We start from the raw sequence: 27,341 nt of genomic DNA, 5'->3' as shown, positions 1-27,341 counted from the left end.
TATAGGAAACGGTTACTACTAAAGCTATTAATATTATCACTCCTACTATTAGTGTGCCTATTATACATTTAGCTCTGCGGTTCTGGGTGCCGGCTTCCATTTCGTCAGACTGTATGGCTCTCTCCCTTGTCTCTGCACAAAGTTCTTTCCTTCTCGTTCCTTTACAGTCTCTTTTACTCCTTTAGTCCTTAGAACCACACAACTGGAAGCTGACAACCTTCTTCGCAAAAATCCTTTAACAGTTCAATACAGACAACCCTAGCCCTTCTCCAACAACTCAAGGGAAGGTCCCTAAGATTCTCTGCTTCCTGGGCGCTAGGTAATCTTCTTTTCTTCTCGCTTATTTACAAAGTCTTTTAAGCATCCACGATCAGGCTTGTGCCTGCAGCTTCGACAGCAAAGTTCAATATTTCCAGACGAAGATTATGCTCTTCGTGGTCTGTTATCCTTGTACCAAAATCGGGGAATTGCAATTCTGTGAGAAACATGTGCTTTAACTTGCTGAGGCGGGGAGGTCTGGGGAGCATGAAAGTTAGTGACCCTTCTTGTTCGACTCCGGGTACCAACAGTCGTATTTCCACTGTGACGATGGGCTCAGAACTGGACACCACCACTGCTCGGATCCTCCCTGTCTCCGGTTTCAACGACATTTGTCGCCAGATATGTCCACTCAGGGGTGGAGTATCTTCTGCTAGGCACACGCACTCTTCTTGACCTTCTCAAGTCCGGTGCTTCAGCGCCCTGAGCACCTTCTTCCGGGTCTGAGTCCTCTGATATCGGAGGAAGGGTTCTCTCTGGAGTTGACCTCAGACTAGAGCTCCTTCTTTGCGGCCAATCAGCTTCTCCACGTACCCTTCTACTCCTTCTCCTTCTTGTCGGTTCACGATCTCTGTCAGACCTGTCAGGGTCTGACTCGTACTCCCAGCTACTTTCTCCTTCAGTAGCGTCGTCGGTTTCGCTGTTGTACTGACCGTCCTCAGCTTGGTCAGACTCGTTCCCTGCTTCTGCTGGCACCTCTACAGCGTGGCTGGCCCCCTCTATGGCTTCTCGGTCCGCAACTGGACGTCTATCCGAGAGAGGAGCTGTTTCTTCCAGAGGTGCTGGAACCCTCCGCGTGTGTGACGCGTGGATCCAATTGGGCAGGCCTCCCACCTTCACAGCCGTGTTCGTGATCAGGATGATCTGGAAGGGCCCACGCCAACGAACATCCAGGCAGCTTCTTCTCACGTGTTTTTTCACCAGGACCCAGTCCCCAGGGTACAGGTCATGACACGGGACCGGGCACGATGGAACCTCGGCGGCCTGCACCTGAAGGGACACAGAATGAATGGCGTCAGACAGCCCCTTACTATAGTCCAGGATCATATCATCTGTGATGTTAATCAGTGCAGCAGTTGGGACAGAAGGCAACCTCATTGCTCTCCCCATCAACACCTCATGGGGAGACAGCCCCGTTCTTCTATCAGGGGTACTACGGAGGCTCATAAGGACCAATGGCAAAGCGTCAGGCCAACTCAAGGATGTTGATGAACACACTTTTGCAATTCTGGCCTTGATAGTGCCATTTATCTTCTCCACAATTCCTGAAGCTTCTGGTCGATAACTGCAATGTAATTTCTGATCTATGTTCAAAGCCGCACAGATCATCTTCACAAGCTCGCTGTTGAAATGCGTTCCCCTATCTGATTCCAAGGAGGCCGGCACCCCGAAGCGCGGAATAAGCTCCCTAAGCAGTAACTTGGCTACTGTGAGGGTGTCGCACCTACGTGTAGGGTATGCCTCAACCCATCTGGAGAATACGCAAACAACCACCAGAATATAACGGAGGCGGTTACACCTCGGCAGTTCGATAAAATCCAACTGCATGCGGTTGAAGGGACCCCCTGACCTCCCAATGTGACTCAATGCAACTGGTGTCTTTTTCCCCACATTCAACTGCTGACAGGTCACACAACGCTGGCATACTGCTTCGGCTGCTATTCTGAACTTAGGATTGTACCAGGTCTGTCTAAACACTCTCAGCATAGCGTCTCTTCCTAAGTGTACAGGACCGTGTATTTGTCTAGCCATTGGGCTCACCATCTCATTGGGTAACACTGCTCTGCCATCTGGTGAGACCCAGAAATGGGCCTCGCCCACCACACATCCTGCTTTTTCCCATGTTTCTTTTTCAAAATCAGGAGCATTTTCTTGCATGCTCTTCAGTTCGTCCCAAGAGTCAACAGTTTCCAGTATCATAGCTAATTCAGTTCTTACATTTATTCCACCCACTTCCACCTCTGTGAAAGAGTACCCTTGTTCCGCGCAATACCGCGCGACTTCGTCGGCATATCTATTGCCTTGTGACACGAAGTCCATATTTCTGGTATGTGCGGTGCACTTCACAACTGCGATACCTGCTGGACATTGCAACGCCTCTAACAACAGGCGCACAAACTCTCCATTGCGAATGGGAGAGCCTGAAGAGGTCATGAAACCTCTTTGAGACCACAACTGCCCGTAATCATGAACTACCCCGTAACCATATTGGCTGTCGGTGTATATGGTGACTCGAATTTGATTGCTTGCCAAGCAAGCACGCGTTAGGGCAATAATCTCAGCTACCTGAGCGGAGTGTACTCCTTCCAGGCATCCAGCTTCCACAACTCCAGTAATTGTACAAACAGCGTAAGCTGCTCTCAACTGCCCAACTTCGTCTCTTACGCATGAGCCATCGACAAAGAAAATTTCGTCTGGGTCAGTCAATGGCTCATCTACGATGTCGGGTCTTGGTTTGGTGCATAGTTCAGTCACATCGAGGCAGTCATGGTCTGTACATTCATCATCATCCTCAATATCGTTTGGGAGTGGCATCAAGGTGGCAGGATTCAAAACAGAGCATCTCCTGAGGGTCACGTTCTCTGCAGCAAGTATAACTTGCTCATAGCGCGTGAGTCTACTGTTGGTCAGATGCTGTGTTTTGGTCCTGGTCATTAACAATTCAACAGAGTGGGGCACATGCACCTCTAACGGATGCCCCATGACAATATTCTCACATCTCTCGATGCTGACACCTGTTGCGGCAACGGATTTGAGACATCCGGGCAACGCTGCGGCTACTGGGTCTAAAGTAGCCGAGAAATATGCGACTGGTCTACCGGCATTCCCATGAATTTGGACTAACACAGACAGCGCGCAACCCTCTCTCTCACAGCAATAAAGCAAGAATGGTTTATCGTAATCAGGCATTCCCAAAGCCGGAGCACGACATAGGTCCTCTCTCAGCTGTAGGAACGCCATCAAACAGTCCTTGTCCCATGGTACCGGATCGCTCACCTCCTTGTGCGTCAGTTTTTGCAAGGGCTTTGCTTTCAGTGAAAAGTTTGCAATCCACTGTCGGCAATATCCCACCATCCCTAGAAACATCCTGACTTCTCTCTGCGTTTTAGGCGCATTCATCTTCATGATGGCCTCTATCCTGTCCGGTGACACTTTTCGTTTGCCTTTCTCAATTCTGTGTCCCAGGTACTGCACTTCTGTCAGGCAGTATTGTAACTTTCCCGGGGACACCTTGTGCCCATTTTCAGCTAGGTGATTTAACAAAGCAATAGAGTCCTCCCTGCAAGCTTCCTCTGTTTCTGACGCCACAAGGAGGTCGTCTATGTACTGGACCAGAACTGACCTCTGGGGCAGCACTAGACTTTCAAGATTTTTCTTCAGAAGCTGGTTGAAGATCGATGGGCTCTCTGTATACCCCTGAGGAATACGACACCATGTTAGGACGCGACCTTCCAGCTTAAATGCGAAAAGAAAATGGCTCTCTTCGTCCAAAGGGATCAAAAAGAAGGCCTGGCAAAGATCAATCACAGTGAACCATTCTGCTTGGAACGGTATCTGAAACAGTATCACTGATGGATTCGGTACCACTGGACAACATGAAACGACTATGTTATTAATCTTTCGGAGGTCCTGCACTATCCGGAATTTCCCATTTGGTTTCTGCAAACCCATAATCGGGGAGTTACATGGACTACCCACGATTTCTTTCAATATTCCCTGCTTAATCATGGACTCGATCACCGGTTTTATACCTGCAATCGTTTCTGGAGTCAATTTGTATTGGGGTGTTCTTGGAAACTCAGCATGCGGTTTCACTACAATTTTCACTGGGTCCACCCCCTTGACCAATCCAATCTCTTCCCCAGTGAAATCCCACACTTCTGGAGCTACTGTCTCTCTCAAATCCCAGGGGAGCTCATCTACTGTCAGAGTGGGATACAACTCCACACATATTCTGGAATTTGCGACTTTAAAGTCCGCATCATCGTCATTAGTCAATACCTCCACTCCTTGTGGAGTGCAGTATATGGTGCAGTTTAATTTGCACAAGAGGTCTCTTCCTAGCAGACACACTGGGCTAGAATCGCAAACCACAAACTGGTGCTCATCACTGTACTTCCCTATTTTCACCTGCACGGGTTCTGTCAGTGGGCTGGTCATTCTCCTGTTAGCGACCCCCACCACTTGTATAGTCTCTCCAGACATGGGCAGGCCTGGAACTGCGGCGGATCTAATCGTAGATCTAGTGGCTCCTGTGTCTACTAAAAATGTCGTGGGGAACCCTGCCACTTCGGCCTCCACATAGGGTCCCCTTTGGTCCACCTCCAAGACTGCCCCGAGGGTGCAGTCCTCCCTTTCCACTCTCTGCCCAGTTAATGGGTCCACATAATAGCACTCCTCTCCTCCTACAAACAGGGGCATCTGTCTATAGGTCTTACCCATCGTCCCTACTCTGGGTGGTTGGGGAAACTGGGCTCGGGGAGGAGGCCCCCCCCCTTTGAGCACCTTTCCCTGGTACTGCGTTACCCCTCTCGTAGGCGCACTCTGGACCTCTTCCTCCTCTACCTCCTGTTCTCCTATCTCAACGTTGTAGGGACACTCGCGTTTCCAATGCCCCACCTCGTTACACTGATGGCACCGCGTTGTTTTCTTCAAGGCAGCTATGTCTATTCGGGGTTTAAAGGTGGAGGTCTCCTCATTGCCCTTGTTCTGGCTGTACTGCTTCTTTCCCCCAGTCCCTGTTCCTTGCGGCTGTTGCTGCTGTCCCCCCTTTCCGGCTGCCTGCATCTGTACCACCATCAGTTTCTCTTTTAGCTTCTTGGCCTTGGAATCTATCTCATCACAGCAGTACCTGGCATACCTCAGTATTTCGTCTAGGGGTTTGTTTTGCCAACAAATCAAGTGTTGCTGTATCATTAAACTAATATCCGGTCTCAGGCCCAGGACGAACTTGGACACAAATTGCCCTATGTCCTTTGGATCCATTACATCCAGGCCGCTATACTGTTTAAACGCCTTCAGCTATCTCTCATAGAATTCATGAACTGTCTCCTTGGGTTCCTGTCTAGTTCGATCTATTTTGACCCAATCTATGTCTTGCATTGGCACTTTCTCTTTCAGCCATGTCATCACTCTCTCGAATTTTGCCATCACAATCTCGGACGGCCCATTAGTCTTAGCATCTCTCTCTGGCTCTGTTGTGGGCCACTCAGCGCTAACCTTGCATGCTGTCCACAAATCTCCTGGCACTACGATGTCAAACAGCGTGTTCAAATCTATCCATAGGACCTTCGAGATTTTTACGAATCTCTCAACTTGCTTGTACCACTCCACTGGGTTTTCCCGCAATTTGGGGAAGGAAGTGGTAAAGGCAGCTAGGTCTCCCCTACTCCACGGGACGTGCACATAGTTCCCATTTGCGACTTCACGCAAAGGGTATGCCTCTATTCCCTGCAGTCCTCCTGGTGTCACACTAAGCGTGCTTCTCCTGACGGTCTCCTTCTTGGACCACCTCTCTTCCCACTTATCTAATGCCCTCCATGTCCTTATTCCCGTGATCAGTTCCCTTATGTGCGTTTTCAGTCCTATTGTTCTCCTCTCATCTAGGTCTCGATCTGAGTAATGTAGCCTGTGGTTACCCTGTAATGCTTTGGTCCTTGACAGGTCCACCATATATTTGCCTGCTAATTCGACTAACTTCTCATGAATTGTCCTCGCTTTCCGAGTGATGTCTTTTGCCATGAACAGTATTTCATCCGGCTCATACATTTCCATTCTTTCTAAAGGCAGGGTACCATCGACCATGTCATCCAGGTCTGACCTTAAGCTGGCGACATCGAGTCTCTTGGCTTTTATCTCGGCTCGCAATATCTCTTTCGAAGGAGGTTCACAGGGTTCTCTCCCATCCCAACTCCGGGCCCTACGTTTGGGTTCGGGAGAGTTAAGGAGTGCTCTCCCTTGTTCCCATTTTTCCAGGTCCCATGCTCGGCCATCCGATCTTGGAAGGTGATGGAACACGGGCCTGTTACCCCCAATCTTACTTTGCTCCTTCTCTCTCTCTTCTCTCTTTTCGCAGTATGCCTCTCTGCTATTCTCCCTCCGGTCTCCATTCTCTCTCGGTCTGGTATCACTCAGTATCTGATATGACTCTTCTCGGTTCCCCATGTTCCCTGGACCACGCTCATGTCCGTCATCACAGGGACTATGGGGCAACCTCTCGCAACCCCCATTCTGTTCCCTGTTGCCGGGCACACAGTGGATACACTTAAAGCTGTCTCTGTACTCCCGAGTCCTCCTGTCTGCTCCGCTAAGTATTGGGCGAGACGCCCCCCCGTTCTCTGGGCCCCCGTTTTCCAGGTCTGATCTACCTCCACTCCGGACCCAATGGGTGACTCCCCTACTATTGTTCTCCCTCCCGTCCCACTCCGGGCTGCTCTCCTCAGCCCCGCAGTGAGTCCGGGCTCTGCTATCCTGACTCTCTCTTCCAGCTTCTGCAGCTATGATGCTCTTGTGAGCCTCTACTGCCTCATCCCACTTCTTCATGTACTCGTTTAATTCCTGAAAGGATTTTCGTCCTGATCCCCTCATATCCTCTGGCCATCTATGGCCTCCCGGATCTCCTGCTGTGTGTACCGGGGTGCTCCACTCTCTTGGCATCGGCAAGTGGCTTGGGGAGTTGATCGTATCATTCCTCCTTGCCATCTCCGCTCTTTCTCTGTCCCTCCGTACCCGTTCCTCCCCTCTGGCCCTTTCTGGGTCATATATCGATACTATCGGACCTATGGTAACAGGTACCTGTAGTGCATCGGGTAATGCGTAGGATGTGGCACACTCCGTTTCTGGCGCCCTTTGCACCACAAACCTCCCGACTACCTGCTGCACCTGGCTAGGCTGGGACAGTTCTTTCTTCGCGGCGGGATCCCACTCGGAGCTGGGAAGCGGCCCATGCTCTCCTGCATCGCCCCCCCCTTTCTCACTATTCTCGACTTCTCCCCCTGCTCTGTTATACGGGGGTGGCCTGTCTGTCAATAGTCTATTTATCAGGCTGTCCTCGGTCTCGCTCTCGTCATCCTCCTCTAGGGGGCTTTTGTTCCCGGGCATCTCTAACACTGGGTACAATTTATTTACTTCCATGTTATGCACTCTCCATCTTTTAGCATCCGCATCCCACTTGGCATCCTGCACTGCCCTTACCGATCGTTTCACTCTTTCTTGTCGTCTATTCAAGTTCCTCTCGTGCGCTGCCCTAATCCATGCATTGAGAGCTTCAAACTGGGTTGGTCTAGGCATGGGTCTTATTGAGGTCATGACTGCTTTCAATCTATGTAGCACCTCTAATCTGAACGTCCCATACTTTGGAAACGTCAGTTCCTCATTTCCTTCTGTAATCTTACTCCACTCTGATATCCACATTATCGTATGGAGCCCAACATTTGCCGCCATATAATAAGCCGGCGTACCCTCCGGCGGGGCTTCTTCCCCTTCATAAGATCTCCGCCTCTCTCTTTTAAACACCGCTCTTAACCATTTAAAACACTTCATGATTATGCGCACAAATTCCAGCCTCAATACTCTGTTTACTTCCTGATGACAATCCACCAATCCTAGCGCGGCTTTGCTAGCTGGCCTATCGCAGCGCGGTCTTTTTCCGGCCGGCCAATCCCAGCGCGGCACTTTCTGACGTCACTTGTCTCCGCTTCGCAGCAGCACCCCTCCTTTCTCAACTCTCCTCCCGGTCATGCATTCGTCCCATTCATACTTTGAAAAATGACTACTTCCGACCAAGCGGTCACTTCCCTCGACTGTACGTCCACAGCCTATCTGTAATTGTCAACACAACTGACGAAATGTCTATCGTCTCTCTGATAGGTTTCTTACACACACAGTAACCTCCGACCAGCGTCCGTTACTCACACACTCACTCTTACGTTCCCCCTATCTCGGTCTTTCGGGTGATCAATGGTACCTCATGACCCCCTTCACACTAGTTGACAATTACTCTGGGTGTCCGGCACACCCGAACCACTTAAGCTCTCCTTGAACTTAAGATTTCTACCGGTTGTGCGCGCTCACAACCTGTTCCACAGTCACTCTACAGGCATTCAACTCCGCCAGACATTACAACATAGATACAACACAAAAACACCGCAATCTAGCACGCATGACCCTTTATACTCACTCTCGACCGATACTGCTGCTTTTCTGTCTCACGTCATCCGGACCTTCGTCGTCGGGCGGTTCTTCTGATCATCGATCTCTAGGGGCCTTGGGGTAATCTAACCTGGCCTAGATCACCTTCCTCAAGAAGGCAACCATCCTCTATAGCTACCAACTGGAAGGGCGAGATTTTGATCGATACCTTATCACTATTGATCTAAAACCCCGATCTGGTCGACTGAACCTTTGTTGCCTGTCATTGAGGGAAGAAAATGCATCTCTTACCAAGTTAGTTCACCCAATAAAGGACTCCGCTCCAAAAGATCACAAACAACTTCTAGCTTTCAAAGATTTATTATATAGTCAGACTAAGCTGCAGATACAGACATCTCAGAATGAGATTCACCAGATACACAGGCCCTACTACATACATGTGCTCTCTGAAAGCCCTCAGACGAGCAACGAAGACTACGAGTACAAGTTCTAAGAATAATAAGGCTATCAGTATTGACACGTATTGAGGTCTCTCCGTCATTTAAGCTGGAGGGAAAAATACAAGTTAGGCTGTCCCTACCCTGCACTAGATGGTATCCCTACTTAACCAGGTCTCAACCTAACAAAAGGTGTCAGCTGTGAATGACTCCCTAGGGGAGTCACCCACTCTTAGTCTCTTTGTGAAAACCTATAGTTCTCCAGTCATGACCCCTCACTGCCTACCCATCCGCTCTCTAAAGGGTCCTCAGGCATCTGCTCTAACTCCCCCCAGGGGTGCTGTCCCTAATACAAAATACACAACAACATTTGGGACGCCCCTCGTGAGACGCCCCTCACGTGGTGTAGCTTCTGGCTTTTTCCATGACGAGGCCTCGTGCGTTAGAGTTGACCTTGCTTCTCAGACTCTTCTCCGGCCCGCTGATACCCCTTAAAACATTCCGGAACCCTCCTCCATGTCTGGGCCGTCTCCTGAACAAACCTCTATTCATTTCATTTATAATTGGATCCCCCCTTTTCTCTTGCAGACAGACATCTGCAGCCAAGATCCCAATTCTCATAGACTTCCAACAAAGGGTTTGCAACTTTCTCGTCCCAGACCAATACGCATAAATCAATGGCTAAAACATTTCAGGCCTACAGCATTTCTCATAATGATTATAGCATCCAACTCCTTCATTAATTAATAGCATGTTAGTACTCTTATCCTATTATTCGGTAAACACATCTATAAATCATGGCCCATTAACGTTATTACTAAAACATTAGTGCAATCCATGTTGTGAAATGAAAAACCTTTCCCATCTCCTCCAGCTCTGGCCCTGAGGCCTACCACATTCTGCGTTTAACCGCATGCCATCTTACATTTTAGCAGCTACACAACATGGATTCAGGATTAATCACGTCTAATAAAGTCATATAGTTTCACACATTTCTGTATTAGTTCCACTTCTACTTAAGTCTCTAAGTTAACTACACATTTCAGAATATAGATGCATGTACTATCAGCACTCATGGCATTTCTCTTCATGACTTGTGCTTACTACGTGTAAGTGTGGTGTACTTATACATTTTGGTCAGTTTGCGCTCTCTCACATCCCAAGCTTGCAAACCACCTTAGTTTCACGTTTTACTTCAACTGATTCTTGTATTTTTTAATACTTTTATGGCTCTTGTTATTTATTGCTCGCCATATAGCTTGTCAGCTGACACTAAGATATAAATCCCAAGTGCGAAGGTCCCGATGGCTCGTCCTTCTGAGGCAGCTGCATTTTCAAGCATTGCCGATTTCTTTTATATATTACAGTGTAGACTGCCCATGTTCCGTGATCTCTAGAAAACAAACTGATCGGCTTGTTTGAAGCTCTGCAGACACTTATAGCAGGCAAGCAGAGAGTGTTTCACGTAGGGCTAAATGTGGTTACTTTAAAAAACAATTGTTGCTCTATTCTCGTCTTTCCTGCCATCCACCCACCACCCTCCGACACAGGCGCAGGCTCCGCAGCAACTTATTAAAGGTAAGCAGCGGGTGTTATATGTAGGTAGCTGCACTATGGAGCTGAGTGTGGTGACGTTTTAAAAAACAAATTGGTTACTTTGCTACCGATGTTGCTTTCGCACTCCAGATGCAAAGGCAGGCTAAGCAGAAATGTATTAAAGGTGAGCACTGGGTGTTTAATGGAGGTCTCTCCTGGTCAACGTTTCGCGTGTCATAGAAACATTTACATTAGTCTACTTGTTCCATTTGCACCGATCAATTATTCAGTAGCGCGTTTATCTACTGCGCAATAAGGCGACTTCCTCCTCATATCTAGGTTTGAGGGCCGGACACTGATCAATGCAGTGTGCTCCAGTGCCGCACACAGCCTTTCCTTTCTCCATGAATCATGCTGTGAAGTTCCCGTCGCCCTTGCTGGGGCTGACTGCAGCATGCAGGCCGGGGGGCGGGGGATCTGCCTGGGATGGGGAGGAGGGAGCTCCCCACAGCCGCGGCCTGGTGTTTATATGTTAAACAGACTCTTCTTTCAATAACTGATGGCCAATTGCTGGCAGTAACAGCTCAATTAGTTCAGTCAGAGTAATTGGCTTGAGAGACAATTGATGAACAAAGAAATAAGGGCTCGGCCAGCACTCCTATGTTAAGAATTTGGAATAAATTCTTATAAAATATGTAAATACATGGGTGTCTCAATAGCACCCTTCAGCACAGGAAAAGGATTGTCCATAAACCATGCATCAAAGTATAACAAGAAGGATCCAGGAAACAAAGAAACACCTTCGATGTCTTTATTAATTTCTTTAAAAGATTTTCCAGCACCTTGTGCTGTAACAGCAGTTGTGGTGGTGGGAAAATCTCCTGCTGCTACTTCCTGTCTGGGTGCGGGTAATGATGGAGATAATAGTGGCTGCCCTAGTAGGGTGGTCTGTGATACGCTCTCGGTTGGTTTGACCTCCGCATCCGTAGCCACCAGTTTTGTGACAAGGGAGGATAGATTCTTCACCTCTTCCACCAACTTACTATGTGCCCCGCCCACCTTTTTGACCTCGGATGTTAATTTGTCCAATTTCCCGATCAGAGGCTTAATAATTGTCCTAATTTTAATGTCTATCATATCTTGTATCCGGTTAAATAGATCATCATCAATAATGCGTCTTGACTCTACATCAACATCAAACTCCACATTTTTCCCTTCACATCTTGGAGGTGGTGTGGCCAGCTTTTTCCTGCCTTGTTGTTTCCCCCCCCCCCGCTTTGCCTGAAATTTTCTGCAAGATCTCACAGCCCGTGGTACAGGCTGCACCGGTGATAGAACTTCGTCCACTATAGCTATCTGGTGATTGGGATCAGGAACAGTATTAACTGATAGATCTACTAAGAGGTCAGAGCCTTCCTCCTCGTTACCATTATCTTGGGAGATAGGGTCTGATATATTTATTAAGGGATTTTCTAGCGGTGTAACCGACGTCCCTGTGCTTAACGCACTTGTGGAAGGACTTTATGAATGTAGAATTTGGGTTTGGCTCAAGCCTAGGGATTGTCTTCTCTCATTATTGATCTTACTGACCACTTGTACTAGATAAGAGTCCAAAGTATTAAGTGGCTCAGTGGCAGCGGGTACCAGTTTCTTCCCCATATTTACTGCAAACTATTGGAGGCAGTCAAATGGAAGAGCAGTCTTGCAGGGTATGATTCAGATGAGATCGATAAATAGTGGCTAGACAATAGGATATGAATATCGGGCAGCGATAGCAATTTGACTGACAGTTCTCATCAGCACATACTCATGTGCTAGCAAACAACTTGTACAGTACCTTAATGACTCCGAGCGGTAGAAATCAAGGGGGTGGCCTAGCCTGGCCTTCTCGTGCCTCTGAGGGCCACAGAGGGCCCGCCCTTTGCCCGGGCTTAGCCCCGGGCGCTCCCGCGCAGCGGCTGTACGATAGGTAATAAATCCCTGGTAATGATATATCCACTTGTACAGTTTACCAGAGGACTTATTTGGTCTACGAATGTGCTGACGTTTCTCCATTGGGAGAACGCTACTACCCATATTTTGCTATTGAGAGACAATTGATGCCTGGAGCTGGGGAAGGTGGGCACCTCTATCTATCTATCTATCTATCTATCTATCTATCTATCTATCTATCTATCTATCTATCTATCTATCTATCTATCTATCTATCTATCTATCTATCTATCTATCTATCTATCTATCTATCTATCTATCTATCTATCTAATCTATCTATCTATCTATCTATCTATCTATCTATCTATCTATCTATCGCCCTCACTCTATCTATCTATCTATCTATCTATCTATCTATCTATCTATCTATCTATCTATCTATCTATCTATCTATCTATCTATCTATCTATCTATCTATCTATCTATCTATCTATCTATCTACCTATCTATCTATCTATCAATCTATCTATCACCCTCACTCTATCTATCTATCGCCCTCTATCTATCTATCGCCCTCACTCTATCTATCTGTCTATCGCCCTCACTCTATCTATCTATCTATCGCCCTCCCTCTATCTATCTATCGCCCTCCCTCTATCTATCGCCCTCACTCTATCTATCTATCGCCCTCACTCTGTCTATCTATCGCACTCACTCTATCTATCTATCGCATCACCACAGCATCACTCAGCACCACCACAGCATCACTCAGGGGCACCACAACATCACTATGCGCTACCACAGCATCACTGAACGCCACAGCATCACTCGTCGCCACCACAACATTACTCAGCGCCACCACAACATCACTCAGCGCCACCACAGCATCAATCTGTGTAACCATCAACAACAACTGGTTCAGTTATGTTCTCTCAATGTTTTAAGCTGTATTACAAATGTCACAAAAAGATGTTATTTCACTTCTGTTCTTGGATTTTCGTCACAATAAAATACGCTGAACATAATCTTCACAAAAGTTATTTACAAAAGTTTAAGCTATTGCCATTATAAAGTACAATAACTTTTATTTAAGTATTAATTATTTAAAGAAAAGCCATTGTTATTTGCAATATCAATACATCTAAGTCACGTAAATACAGCACATATTGCATTACAAATGCTATAGGTGTCCCATTTGCGAAAGTTAAAACTATTGGGATTGTAAATGACAAAGCTATTTATTTCGCTATTTTCAAAACCAACACATAAATAAAAAATTTGTAATTTACAATACCAATAGCTCAAACTTTCCTAATGCGAGACCTATTGCATTGCAAATGCTTGTTTTACCATGTCATGCAGTGCTGCACTGCCCACATTTTTGTAACATGGGTCAGACGTTCTAAACAATATAACATTTAATCCTAAATAAATACTGACTGATTCCAAAGCAGCATCATATTTTTGGTTTTATACATAAAACAACATACTCATCAGGTGAAGTTTGAGTACCTTAGTTGTAGTAGCACAGCCAAATTCCAGACTGGCACATTGGTTGTGGGGCTATATAACCGGGAAGACCAGCTTTTTGGCACAGGCTCACCTCAAATGACTAGACCGCGGCACACAATGTTCACGAGAATGAGTGAACCTGGTCCAAAAAGGATGTTCCAGGAGGCTGTTTGCTGTGTCTCGTCGACATTGTGTTGACTGTTCCTATCACTAAATACACAGCCCTGTTGTGAAATAGCAAGCGTGCTTGTAGACTGCGGGATTTAATTTTCGTTGCTTTATTGAGATATCGTTCTGTTACGTTTCTCAAAGGGTCCATAAGCAAAAATGCTTCCATTCTGTCTTGTTTTAAGGGAAATGTTATAGGAGCTGACACCAGCAGTACAGAAACAGGTTCACAGGTTCTGCCAAGACCGCTGGACTTTCCATTCCGTGAGTGAATGCACTGGCACCGAATTCCCTGCTCTGCGCCACACCAGGCAAGTGTGCTATGTTACCTTACTTTGTACTAGTAGGGCGTAGGTGTGATCTGGGAGCAATGTGGGATATCTGGAGAGTGCATGCCCACGTGGACATGGGGTTTCCAGCAGGCCGGAGTCTGAGTCACCCCAGCTTCTGTCCCCTTGTGTCTCCATGTGCCCATGTGTCTGGTGGTTGGTCATTTCTGCTCTGTGCCTGTCCTCTCCCCGAGTACCCATGCCCACATGTGTGTCCTGGCATCGCTCAGCATTCTGTGCTGTGAAGGGGTTTCCAGTGCCCTTATCTACTAGTGTCTCCTTCTGTGAGAAATTGGGTTCTTGTTGCAGTAACCCCCCACTTTTTGTCTGTTTATTTGTTGCAACTTTGACAGAGGTGTACTGGGTCCTTGCTAACCAGGTTCCCAGTACCAGTGTTCTTTCAAATAACTGTACTATGTGGGGGAAGAGTTAGTTTCAACTTTATTTTGGGTCTTTAGACCATAAAAGCATGTTAAAACACTGTACACAAAACAATTTAATTGCATTGTCAAATACAATATTAGTTAAATGAAACAATTAAAAATCATAAAACAGCTTTTGCAGATAGGAACTCTATTAAAACAGATAAAAGGAAAATGCCCACATGCACAGTCCAATATCAATTTGGGCGAATCCAAATCCAAATGGAAAGCTTTCTAAAAGAATAAATATAGCAGCAGTCACGTTTTCATTTAAAAGGTACAATAATACCATTTTCAAACCATGTCAACCCTGGGGCCTTCAGGGATCGCATGTACATGAGCTGGTCAATTATAAGTAGGCTGTCCTGTTTTCAGTTTCTATTTTTGGTAAATTCTGGTGGTTTTTTTTCAGTGTTTTCAATATTTTAAAAAACAGTTGTTATCAGTGGTTACACATTTTCACGCCACTAAAAACAACAGAAAAAGTGTTTTTCCTGTGTTTATGGAATGTTTTGCTTTTATCATTGCTTGCTTTCTGCACTGAAAGAACATGGTATATAGACAGTGTACGTACAGTGTATATTAGGTCCAAAGAGATTTTTGCAAATTAATCTTATTGTAGTACACCATACAATACTTCTTCAGTGAGTCTTTGATCATGTGCGCTCGCACTTTCCTTCCCTTGTAAACTCTTGTGAAAAGGCCCTTTCAACATTAGCTGGGCTGAGAACCGTCCGCTAATGGATACAGTTGGGATGACTCTTTCTTTGATGCCACATAAAGCACGAAATGATAAATATTTGCGTTTTAGTTCCTGGGCATAGGAAAACAGTGCACCAGAATGGACTAAAAAGTCAATAGCATCCCTCATTAACTCTGAAGATTGTAAAGATGCTTTCAGCATACCATCTAACAAGTGGCAAGGATCTCTTCACTTCATCTCGGGTATCAATTTTGACAGGTCATCACACGCATTTTTTATATACGTAACTGAATCACTGCAAATACAAACAATATCACTCCAATCTTTGTTGAACTTGGAAATAACCTTTTTTGCAGAGCATAACAAGTGACACTGCGTTCCATGTTTTCCAAAAGTCTGGTGTCACGTTTTCACCACTATCCCAGATGCTTGGTGATATATATACTCGTCAGTATACCTTGCATTTAATCTTTAAAGCCTGAGGTGTTGGCAATTCACCTACTTTCAATACTGACCCAATAGAAACTATGGTCTGATGTATTAAGGGTTTTCACCAATTCTCTGTGGGTAAATGTGGTGACACATATTAGGAAAGATTTTTATGAAACTAGCCATTTTACCTATCAGTGAAAGAATCAAATGCAGCCAAAATATCAAATATGAGTTTGATTCTCTACAGCTTAAAAAATAATTAAACTAGACCTAAAACATGAAACTAAACCTTGCATCTTTAGACCAAAGGCCATAAAACTGAAAAAAGTAAAAGGAAGAAGAAACAATATTTTAGTGGCATCCCTAAAGAACAAAACTCAAGCAGAATAATGTTAGCCAGACTTTCTTACTGCTAGCTTCTATAACACAGTTACATCTTATTGACCCCTTCAGTAAGAACAAAATTACTCTTTCACTTTCTTTTTCCTTTCTTTGAATGGCATTTAGTTTGTGGTTGTGCAGGTGTTTTTTCAGTGTTTATATGTTTTCACCGGTGAGGGCTATTTTTCTTTCAGTGGGGTTTTATCAGTTATTATAGGTTTAAACCTAAAACCCCACAGCCTAATTATAAGCAAAAGTGCATATCCAATTAATACAACACCCCCTGCTTTTTCCTATATAACCACACTGTGTAGATGTATCGGCTAGCTCCAAATACCACTACATGTTTAGTGTCCCATGTCTGGATATGATAAGCCACCCAACATGACCTAATACCCCAGAGAGTGCTCATTGGTTTGATCCACCTCTGCCTGGGTCTGGCATATATGGGACAGAAAAAGAGAACATGTTCCACATCCTCAATGGCATGTTTACAAAAATCACAGGCTGGGAGGATAGTTTGGTGGTTCTTCCATCTATTAGTAACGTTGTTGAATTAAAGTGTTATCAGTCTGAATTTAAAATAAAGTGTACGTGCCATGGGTGGTTAGATCTGATCAGTGTATGCTTCCTTGATCGGGAGGACCTTACAGACCAAGAAAGCTTCTACCAACCTCTCCTCCCGCCCCCCAGAGCTCACTTTTAGATCGTTTTTATTAGGTTTCGCCTGGCCGTAGCACTGCACAGCAGTGCTCGCGCAGGCGAAATCTTATGACCCTACAGTATGGGGCTTTGTCCCGCCTCTCTCTTCCATTGGCTAGCTCCATAAATGGAGGCTAGCCATTGGAAGAGATTGGTTGTCAATCACTCTTTCCCCGTCGCGACGTGATTCGGGGGCGTTTCTGGGTCTTTTTTTAAGTCCCGCCCTCTCCTCTTCCCATTGGCTGGAATTTTACCTTCCAGCCAATGGGAAGGGGAGAGCACAAAAAACACGCCCCCGAATCCCTACAGGGCGCTGTGCTTTCCGAGCAGTGTCTACCGAGGACGGAGGTATGCCTCTGCCCCCCTGTTTGTGCCGTTCTTCGTGCCCCTGCCCCCCTGTTTGTGCCGTTTTTCCTGCCCCCCTGTTTGTGCCGTTGTTTCTTGCCTCTGACTCCCTGTTTGTGCACCCCTTCCCTCCGCAGCTCTCCTTTGTCCCGCTCTAGCCCCCCCTTCCCTCTACCCATGTATTCTTTGCCGTGCTGCATGCTCGTGATGTATTTAACCTCGCACTCACTTGTTTTAAATTAAAACCGAAGTGAAACGTCTGAGCTATAAATGGCCGGAAGTAAGATTTTTTTTTTTATATGGCGAAATTGGTCTGATGCTGTTGGTTAATCTGTGTTGCCTTAAGTCACCCGTGTGAGTCTGTCTACTCCTCAAAATTGAAAGCGGCGAACAAGTTCTGCAGTCCACCCACAGAAATACGTTTCAGTTTAACTGGTTTTGCTCTGTTATCCTTCTCTGTCCGTCTGCATCTCTATGGAGATGGTTTCATTTTTATTTAATACGCAGAGCTTAACACACTCCTTTCCCCGCCCTCAAAGAAGCACCTCCTTGTAAGACTTTAAAGGCAGGCTGCTCGGAGTGTTTCAACAGTAATTGCAGTGTTTAATAATCTTTATCAGGACCAGTTGTTCTTGTCTTGGCGCAGTTGTCATTTTATTGCAGTGTGAAAGTAACGCAAAGTCATTTGCCTTTAATATTTAAATAGCTACCCCACGCAAACCTAATTTTGTACTGCATTGTGGTAATTTCATTGTTTAGAGAAAAATATGCACCTTTAAGGTCTCTCAGGTTTTCCGCGTGGATCAACTGTCCCAGAATGACATTGTAAAAATCATACACTCAGCCCGATCAGATTAACCTGCTGATTCTCATTGCCGTGGATTACAGTGGATCCATCGTACTGCACGCGACCTCAGTCATGTAATCAACTGCACTCGTCTTTTCTTAAAAGTGGTTAGAGGAGTTGAGGGCCACGGGGTAATGTGACCGTCTTAGAAATGGGAACTTGTTTTCCCCATTCATAAATGTCTCATGAATTACTGTTCGAGGATAAATTTGGCTTTACTTTGAACGTTCTAAATTGAATTTTCATTATCAACGTATTCTTCGGAGCTTGGCTGGTGGTCCTTTCCTCAGGAAACCCAAGCTTTCTGGTCTCAGGAGATACAGGGCCTACGCACGGCTTTGAGAGAGAGAAGGCGTCTTCCGTGCTGAGAAACAGTGCTTCCTGGTTCGTTTGTTTTTATGTTCGGATCAACCACCCCGTGTTTGAAGTGGCTCGTATGTTATGTTATGAGCAAGTGGCCCGTATGTTATGGGCATTTGTGTAGCAGCAGTGCTTTTAGAGTCTGGGCGCCCATTACGGTTATGGGAGTCTTACTAACAGGAGTTAATGTAATCTTTAGATATTGTGTTTAAATGTGTTTAGTGTTTTATTATGAATCATATTGGGTATCATTAAGTGATGGTTCATGCTGAATAGTAGATTGATGGGCCCTGTCATAACATGACTGCTGTGAATTGTGCATATGGATGTGTGTGTGCACCAAAGGTCTTTGCCATTTATTTCATTCTTCTGGCGGGTTCAGTTGCTTAGTTTGGAGTTTTTATTTGAATTGGTAGTATCATAGCTGATTATGTGGTTGGGTGCAACATCATAACTAAGTGTGCTTTGTGCATTTAAGTTGATTTCTTTCTGAATGGTTGACATGGTTATTCTTAATGTGTACAACTATTGTCATAAAGATGTTCTGTTGAGCCAACTGCATGTGTTTCAGTGCTGTTTTGCATATAATTGTGCACTGTTGATGTACTTCAAACAAGAAATGTATCTGCGTTAGACATATAGGCTAGAAAGAGGATGTATGTACGTATGTGTGTGTGTGGCTCTGGGTGTGTGTGTGTGTGGCTCTGGGTTTGTGTGGCTGGCTGTGTGTGTGTGGCTCTGGGTGTCTGTGGCTCTGGGTGTGTGTTTGTGGTAGTAATTGCTGTCTGCTGAGCTCGTCCAGTAGGGTACAATAGGTCTCACATTTGCGAGAGATTATGCTATTGGCAATTTAAATGTTAATGTTAATGTTAATATTTCTTGTAAAGTCCAACATTCATCCTGGAAGGATATCACGGTGCTGAATTCACTAGTGAATGGCAGGAGGCACCAATTTGAGTAAAGCAATGTTAATCCAGTTTTGGAAAAAGTGTAGTTTTTAACTTTTTTCTAAAAGTTAGATGACAGTCCGTAAGTCTAAGATCAATGGGCAGATCATTCAATAGTAGCTGCCAGGTGGGAGAAAGCCCGCCCTCCCATCCTGGCTCTTTTTACTTGCCTAGTAACCGCTCTTGCTGTACATTGCGAGCGAAGGTTGCGATTGGGAGCGTAAAACTTGATCCTATTTTTTAGGATACTTGGACCGGTGTTGTACAATGCCTTGTGCGCTATACATAGCATCTTAAAGGAGGCTCACTGCCTCATTGGAAGCCAGTGCAAACCCCGCAGGCAGCTCTTGGCTGAGTCATATTTTTTCCTGTTGCAAATAGCCTTTGCTGCAGCTTTTTGCACCAATTGCAATTTTGCAAATAAATAGTCTGCCATGCCAACAAATAGCAAAAAACACAGTTGATGGACAGAATGCAGAACAATGTCTTACATTCACCCCAGTACAAAGATCTGGGACTAAATCCATCGTTTTTTTGCACTCCACACCACCCTAGGTCAGACAATGGCTATATGCAAAACAGCCTTGACCCTGTGTCTCATGGGAACAGTCCAGCCCGAACTACCAAGCCATGTCTTTCCTAGACCGGAATCAAGCATCCAAGGACCGGTTTCTGGCTATCAGCCTTCTTCAGCCTGGATAGCTTGACTCCAGTGATGTAGAGAGCCTGGGACGCACGTCTGAGCATACCCAGCCCACTCGGGGTGAAAATTGCAAAAAACACAGTTGATGGACAGAATGCAGAACAATGTCTTACATTCACCCCAGTAGAAAGATCTGGGCCTAAATCCAGGCGAGAAGTTATCAGAGCCTGGATAACCAATTTTTTGGCCTGGAAGGACAGAAAAAACAAGAACTTTTTCATAGCCCGCACGATAGCAAAACACAGTCACTGCGCTAATCAGAGGTAGGAAAGATAACCTATTATCAAAGTTAACTCCTAAGTTCTGGGTTGTCTCTGTGAAAGACTATGATGGAGCAGAACCATTGAAAACCAGATCCTCCCCATCCTTAAAGGAAAAGAAAATCAAAGTGTAATCTGCATATGATACAATCTTAGCTCAGAAAGACTCAAATACTGAAGCAAGTGGCACAAGATAGACATTAAACAGAGTTGGACTGAGGGCTGAGCCCTGCAGGACCCCAACTGAAATTGCTCTATTGCCAGAAGCAAACTGGGAAAGCCAACCTCTATTGTCTAAGAAGAAGGTCAGCCACCCGAGGGCCAGACTCTTGACTCCAGTCCTGGAAAGGTGATCCTACAGGAAGGATTGGGGAACCGTATCAAAGGCGGCTGGCAGATTTAACAAAATCAGCACAGCCTTTTCCCTGACATCCAAAGTGCCTTTTGATATGTTCTGCCACCTCGAGAAGGGCCGTCTCGGTACTTATATTTCTCCTAAAGCCCGACTGACTAGAATGAATGAGATCGTTAGTCTCCAAATAATAGGAGAGTTGCCTGTTGACTGATTAATCCAAGATCGTAGCGACTGCGGGCAGCAGAGAGATAGGCCTATAACTACTCTGCAGATTGGGGTCGGCCGAAGGCTTCTTCAGCATCCAACCTAGGGGTACTGTTGCGGAAGCCAACAACTCTATTTCTTGTATTATCTATCTCTTGATTTTTGACCTTGTTTCTGACCCTGAATCCACTCATCTGAGGGATGGATACAGTTTGTGGTCTGATTTCTTGGTTGAAAAAAATGCCAAAGTTTGAAATGCTCCAAGGAGTTCGAGAATTGAAACACCCATTGAAATCGGTATGACGAACGTTTATTGCTTGAGAAAACAACCTTTAGTGAAGCTAGTAGGTCTGGCTTGCATTTTCGGTTATAAACCAGATCGATTGATTTCGGCAATGACTGTTTGACATGGTTTAGGTAATAAAATTTGCCTTGAAAGCCCTGTCTTCGATTGATACCTACTGCTATTAGTGCTGATTCATTTTCAATGCTTTCTAATTGTTCCATTAAATTTTTTTTTCCTGCAGATAAAGCTTGTGCAACACTTTCTCAATACTTTTCTTTCATACTGTAGTTTGGCTTTGATTATAGGTTAGGCAAAACTATGTGTGGAGATTCCCAGTGGTCATTACTGGCCGGTATCTCTTCATGGAAATTTCACTTATTATGAGTTAAAGTACATGTAATGGGAAAAAACTTTGCACTCACGGAATTGCCACGTGGATTACAGGACGGTTTTCCCTGTTCTACAGGGTTCACTACACACGTTTGCCAACTGCTTTGCACAAAACAAGTGGTGTTTGAGTGTGGTGGTGTCTGTGAGGGGTGTGGGAGTGGAGGCAGGGCAGGTAGGGGAGCAAAGGGGTAGGACAGTTCTGGCAGGCATCCTGACCCATTGCCAGACTAAACTGTTTTCACGGACCAGGGGATGAGGCTTGGCTGTTGTTGCAGCTAAAGCTTCATGTGATTTTACTGGCTGGACTTTCTGGCTGATAAAATGTTATCCAGTGTTCTTACACAAAGGTAATCTGTGTGCAGGAACTCCTGGTCAGCCATCGTTAGGTGGACTGAAATTCCACACGGTAACTCCACCCCACCTGATTCATAATTAGGGCCTTGGACACCTTCGCTTGTTCTTTTGATTTGCAGATTTGTTCTTGCCTTCACCATATGTTTTGGGTCCCTGACTGGTAAGCATTTTATTCTCGAAGCACCAGTCACCAGAGCATTGGAGCATATGGAGAAAAATGCCCAGAGTTCAGAAAAACAGCTAGGGATGGACAGGCCAACTGGGCAATCAGGCAGTGCACAATGGGCAGGTCAGACAGTGTGGCTCGGCTTCTTGGCTGTTTGTAGCCCTGTTTTAAAGTTTGCTGGGCTTGTTTCTAGATTTTGCCTGCACAGCACTTGCACTGTACTTGTGAAAACTCTTGTATTTAATTTATCTGAAAAGGGGCTCTTATCAGTTTCAATAGCCGAATTACTATGTTCATTCACTTTAGTGTGGAACTTTTTTTTTTGTTAACTTCCCCTGGCTGCACGCATTTACGATATTTCAACTAAAGCTGTTCACGCTGTTTAAGCCCCATTCACTGTCAAGATAAGATCTCTTCCCATGGAAAAGGCAGACAACTTCTAACAGTATGCTGGAATGCTTGCTTTTTATTACTTAGTTGTGTAAAGCACATGCTTAAGCCTTAGAATTTCCTATTCATGCCTCAGTACCTTTCTTTGCACTTTGTTGGCATTATTAGATTTATTTTTTCAACTTAATCTATTTGGTCATTCTGATTACATTCTAAGTGTTGTAATAAACATTGCGCGTTAAAAATAAAGTTAATATACAAGAGCCATGCTACATTTTACTACTAAACAGGCATTCACGAGTGCAGTTACCTTTCAGATAACAGGGTCATGAGTTGAATGGTGCAGCAGATGCTGTAGCACAGGGCATACAAGTTGTCAGAACACCTCTAAACACAGAATATTGTTTTATTTTACTACTAAACAGGCAGCCACAATTGCAGTTATCTCACAGTTGAAAGGGACTTGATTTGAATGGTGCAGCAGGTGCAGTGGCACCGGGCCAACGTTGTCATAACTCCAATAAACACCAAATATTGATATGTTTTACTACAAAAGAGGCAGTCACAAATGAAGTTACCCTGTAGGCAACAGGGTCATTAGTTGAATGGTGCAGCAGGTGCAGTGGTACCAGGCCCAAAAGTTGTCATAACTCAACTTATCACCAAATATTGCTCTATTTTACAGCTAAACAGGCAGTCACAAGTGCAGTTATCTAGCAAGCGCTATGGTCCTGATTTCAATAGTGCAGCAGGTGAAGTGGCACCAGGACCAAAAGCTCCAGGCACCCCACTAAATACAGATCATTTTAATGCTGTACAACTAAACCGGCAGTCACAAGTGCAGAGACACTGGGCCAAAAAGTTGTTAGAACTCCCAATAAAACTTAATATTGCTATATTTAACTACTACGCAAGCAGTCACAATCACAGTTACCTTGAAGTTGAAAGGGGCTTGATTTAAATGGTGCAGCAGGTGTAGTGGCACTGGGCCGAAATGTGTCATAACTCCACTAAACACCAAATATTGCTATATTTTGACACTGAACAGGCACTCACAAGTGCAGTTACCTTAAAGGCACTAGATGCATGATTTGAATGGTGCAGCAGGTGCAGGGGCACTGGGTCCAAAAGTTGTCAGAACTCCTCTAAACCCCGAATATTGCTATATTTTACAACTAAACAGGCAGTCATAAGTACAGGTATCTAGAAAGCACAATGGTTATGATTTCAATAGTGCAGCAGGTGCAATAGCACCAGGACTAGAAGCTGCAGGCACCCCACTAAACACCTAATATTGATATATTTTATTCCTAAACAGGCAACCACAAGTGCAGTTACCTTGCAGACAACAGGGTTATGATTTGAATTGTGTAGCAGGTGCAGTAGTATTGGGCCTAAAAGTTGTAAGAACTCAGATAAACACATAATATTGCTATATTTGACTACTACACAGGCAGCCACAATTGCAGTAACCTTGCATTTAAAGGGACTTGATTTGAATGGTGCAGTAGGTGCAGTGGCTCTGGGGCCAAAAACTCTAGGGACCCCACTAATCCTAGTTTATTGCTAAATTTTACTACAAACAAAATAGTCACAAGTGTATTTATCTAGCAGGCAATAGGTTCATGATTTGAATGGTGCAGCAGCTGCAGTATCACCAGGACCAAAAGCTCAAGGCACCCCACTAAACACCTAGGGCCTCATTTCTGAGAAATGACTCATCGCTGCGTAAAAGCAGCGATGCGTCACTTCTCAGTGCGCACTCCTTACGACATACTTGATGCGTCATATTTATTGTATGACGCATCATGTCGCAAGGAGTTACAGATACTTCAGTATTTCTGACGTATCTGTAAGCGCAAAAGTGATGCATTGCTGGAGTGTGTTACAAAAGTGACGCAACTCCAGCAATGCGTCCTTTCACATGGGGCAAGCCCCATTTGAAAGGGCCTGCATCAGTCTTACGCCTGCTGTGAGGCAGGGGAAAGATTTTGACGCACAGCATCCTAGAAGTGACGCAGTGAAATTTCATAGACTTCACTGTATCACTTCTACGAGGTTTTTGCGGGGAAAGTCCCCCCTGCATACATTATACCTGACACAGGTATAATGTAGCGCAGGGGTTTACAAAGTGACGCATCTGCTTAGATGCGTCACTTTGCAAATAGTGGGCAACAGGAGGCATGTTTTACGCCGCCAATCTGTCACATAAAGAGACTCATAGGAAGCGCAAAACTGACGCAAGGCCTCATAAAGGAGGCCCCTAATATTGCGATATGTTACTACTGATCAGTCAGTCACAAGTGCAGTTACTTTGCAGACAACAGGTTCACAATTTGAATGGTGCAGCAGGTGCAGAGAGGCTGGACCCAAAAGTTGTCAGAACTCCTCTAAACATCTAATATTGCTATATTTTACTATGATACAGGCAGACACAATTGCAACTACCTTGCATTTAAAAGGGACTTGATTTGAATGGTGCAGCAGGTGTAGTGGCTCTGTGGCCAAAAGCTCTAGGGACCCCACTAAACCCAGATTATTGTTAAAGTTTACTACTAAATAAGACAGTCAAAACATTTATATAGCAGGGACGATGGCCATGTTCTCAATGGTGTTGCAGGTGCAGTGGCACCAGTGCCATAAGGTTTCAGAACTCCTCTAAACACCAAATATTGCTATATTCAACTGCTAACTAAACAGTCACAAGTGCAGTTAACTTGCAGGCACTTAAGTCATAATTTGAATGGTGCAGCAGGTTACAGTTACCTTGCAACGAAAAGGGGCTCGATTTCAATGATGCACCAGGTGCAGTGGCATTGGGTCCAAAAGTTGTCGAAACTCCCCCAAAACACCAAATATTGCTATATTTACCTACTAAATAAGCAGTCACACATGCATTTATCTTGCAGGCAACAGGGTCCTTATTTAAATGGTGTAGCAGGTGAGGGGCACTGGGTCCAAAAACTCCTCTAAACCTCTAATATTGCTATATTTTACAACTAAACAGGCAGTCAAAAGTGCAGTTATCTAGAAAGCACTAAAGTGCAACAGATGCAGTGGCACTAGGACCAGAAGCTGCAGGCACCCCACTAAGCACATAAGATTGCTATATTTTATTCCTAAACAGGCAACCAAAAGTGCAATTACGTTGTAGACAACAGGGTCATGATTTCAATGGTGTAACGGGTGCAGTAGCACTAAAAGTTCAGAACTCCTCTAAGCACAATATATTGCTATATTTGACTACTACACAGGCAGTCACAATTGCAGTAACCTTGGATTTAAAAGAGACTTGATGTGAATGGTGTAGCAGGTGCAGTGGCTCCGGGGCTAAAAGCTCTAGAGGCCCCACTAAACCCAGATTATTGCTAAATTCTACTACTAAACAAGACAGTCACAAGTACATTTATCTAGCAGGCAATAGGATTATGGTTTGAATGGTGCAGGAGCTATAGTACCACCAGGACGAAAAGCTCTAGGCACCCCACTAAACACCTAATATTGCCGTGTTTTACTACTAAACAGGCAGTCATGAGTGCAGTTACCTTGCCGACAACTGGTTCATGATTTGAATGGTGTAGCAGGTGCAGAGGCACCGGGCCCAAAAGTTGTCAGAACTCCTCTGAACACCAAATATTGCTATATTTAACTACTAGATAGGCAGACACAAGTGCAGTTACCTTACAGACACTAGGGTCAAGGTTTCTATGGTGCAGCTGGTGCAGTTACACTGGGGCCCAAAGCTCTAAGAACCCTTCTAAACACCAAATATTTAACTATTTTACTACTAAACAGGTAGCCACAAGTGCAGTTACTTTAAAAGCAATAGGGTCATGATTTGAATAGTGCAGCAGGAGCAGTGGCACTGGGGCCAAAAGTTGTCATAGTTCCTCTAAACACCACATATTGCAATATTTTAGTACTAAACAGGCACTCACAAACTCGGTTATCTTGCAGGCACTACAGGCTTGATTTGAATGGTGCAGCAGGTGCAGTGGCACCAGCCCAAAGGTTGTCAGAACTCCTCTAAACACATAATATTGCGATTACATCAATGAGTACTATTATTTCCCTCTTTCATTTTATTCTTAAAAGTGTTGCTATTACTTACCCGCACTTCACCACTAGTAACAGCACAATATATTGCCTTTTTGTACATAAACAAGTCATAACACTTTAACAGACTTTCTGTAACTTATTTTGTACAACTACTCAGCAAGCTACAACTTACAACACAAAAACAGTTTATTATCAATCACATAGACGAAACCTAAAGCATTTACCATTGCTTGTTAATGTTGATTTCCTTGATAATAAAAATATGTTAGCTACAGCAGGCTCAAATCCATCCACTCTTATATCCCTTGCAAAACACTTAAATAGCATGTCTATATAAATTCAAAACGCCCCCCCAACCCCCAGTTTGCAAATAAGGGCAATTGTGTTAGCTTTCCAATTCACTAATGTAGGCCACTTTTATTTTAGTCTCGGGCTGATGTTCTACCGCAGCCAACCATGCATAATGCCCTATAAGTCTGACGTGCTTTGAATAAACGTTATGCTTTGTATGCCCAGTAATCGTTTACAATCCTATTGTGTTTTCAATGCTGTTGTACCTTGTAACTATTCTGTAAGCAGCGGGTGCCTGCCAAACCAAATGCTCACACCCCATTGCACACAGGAATGCACGTCCGTACACGTGTAATGCAC

General features: G+C 44.9%; 1 protein-coding gene across 1 annotated transcript in view; it reads left to right on the top strand.

Moving 5' to 3' along the window:
- The first annotated feature begins 14,129 nt into the window (after positions 1-14,129).
- The window catches only part of LOC147702156 (proton channel OTOP2-like), a 502,417-nt gene continuing 489,205 nt past the window's right edge, over positions 14,130-27,341 (top strand). The window contains exon 1 of the mRNA XM_086930802.1: positions 14,130-14,366. The gene's annotated coding sequence lies outside the window, so the exon portion shown is untranslated. The remainder of the gene's footprint in view (positions 14,367-27,341) is intronic.

Source organism: Lissotriton vulgaris, chromosome 7 (assembly GCF_964263255.1).
Source record: "Lissotriton vulgaris chromosome 7, aLisVul1.2, whole genome shotgun sequence".
In the NCBI taxonomy this organism is placed as follows: domain Eukaryota; kingdom Metazoa; phylum Chordata; class Amphibia; order Caudata; family Salamandridae; genus Lissotriton; species Lissotriton vulgaris.
This window is presented reverse-complemented; position numbering and strand designations above follow the sequence as displayed.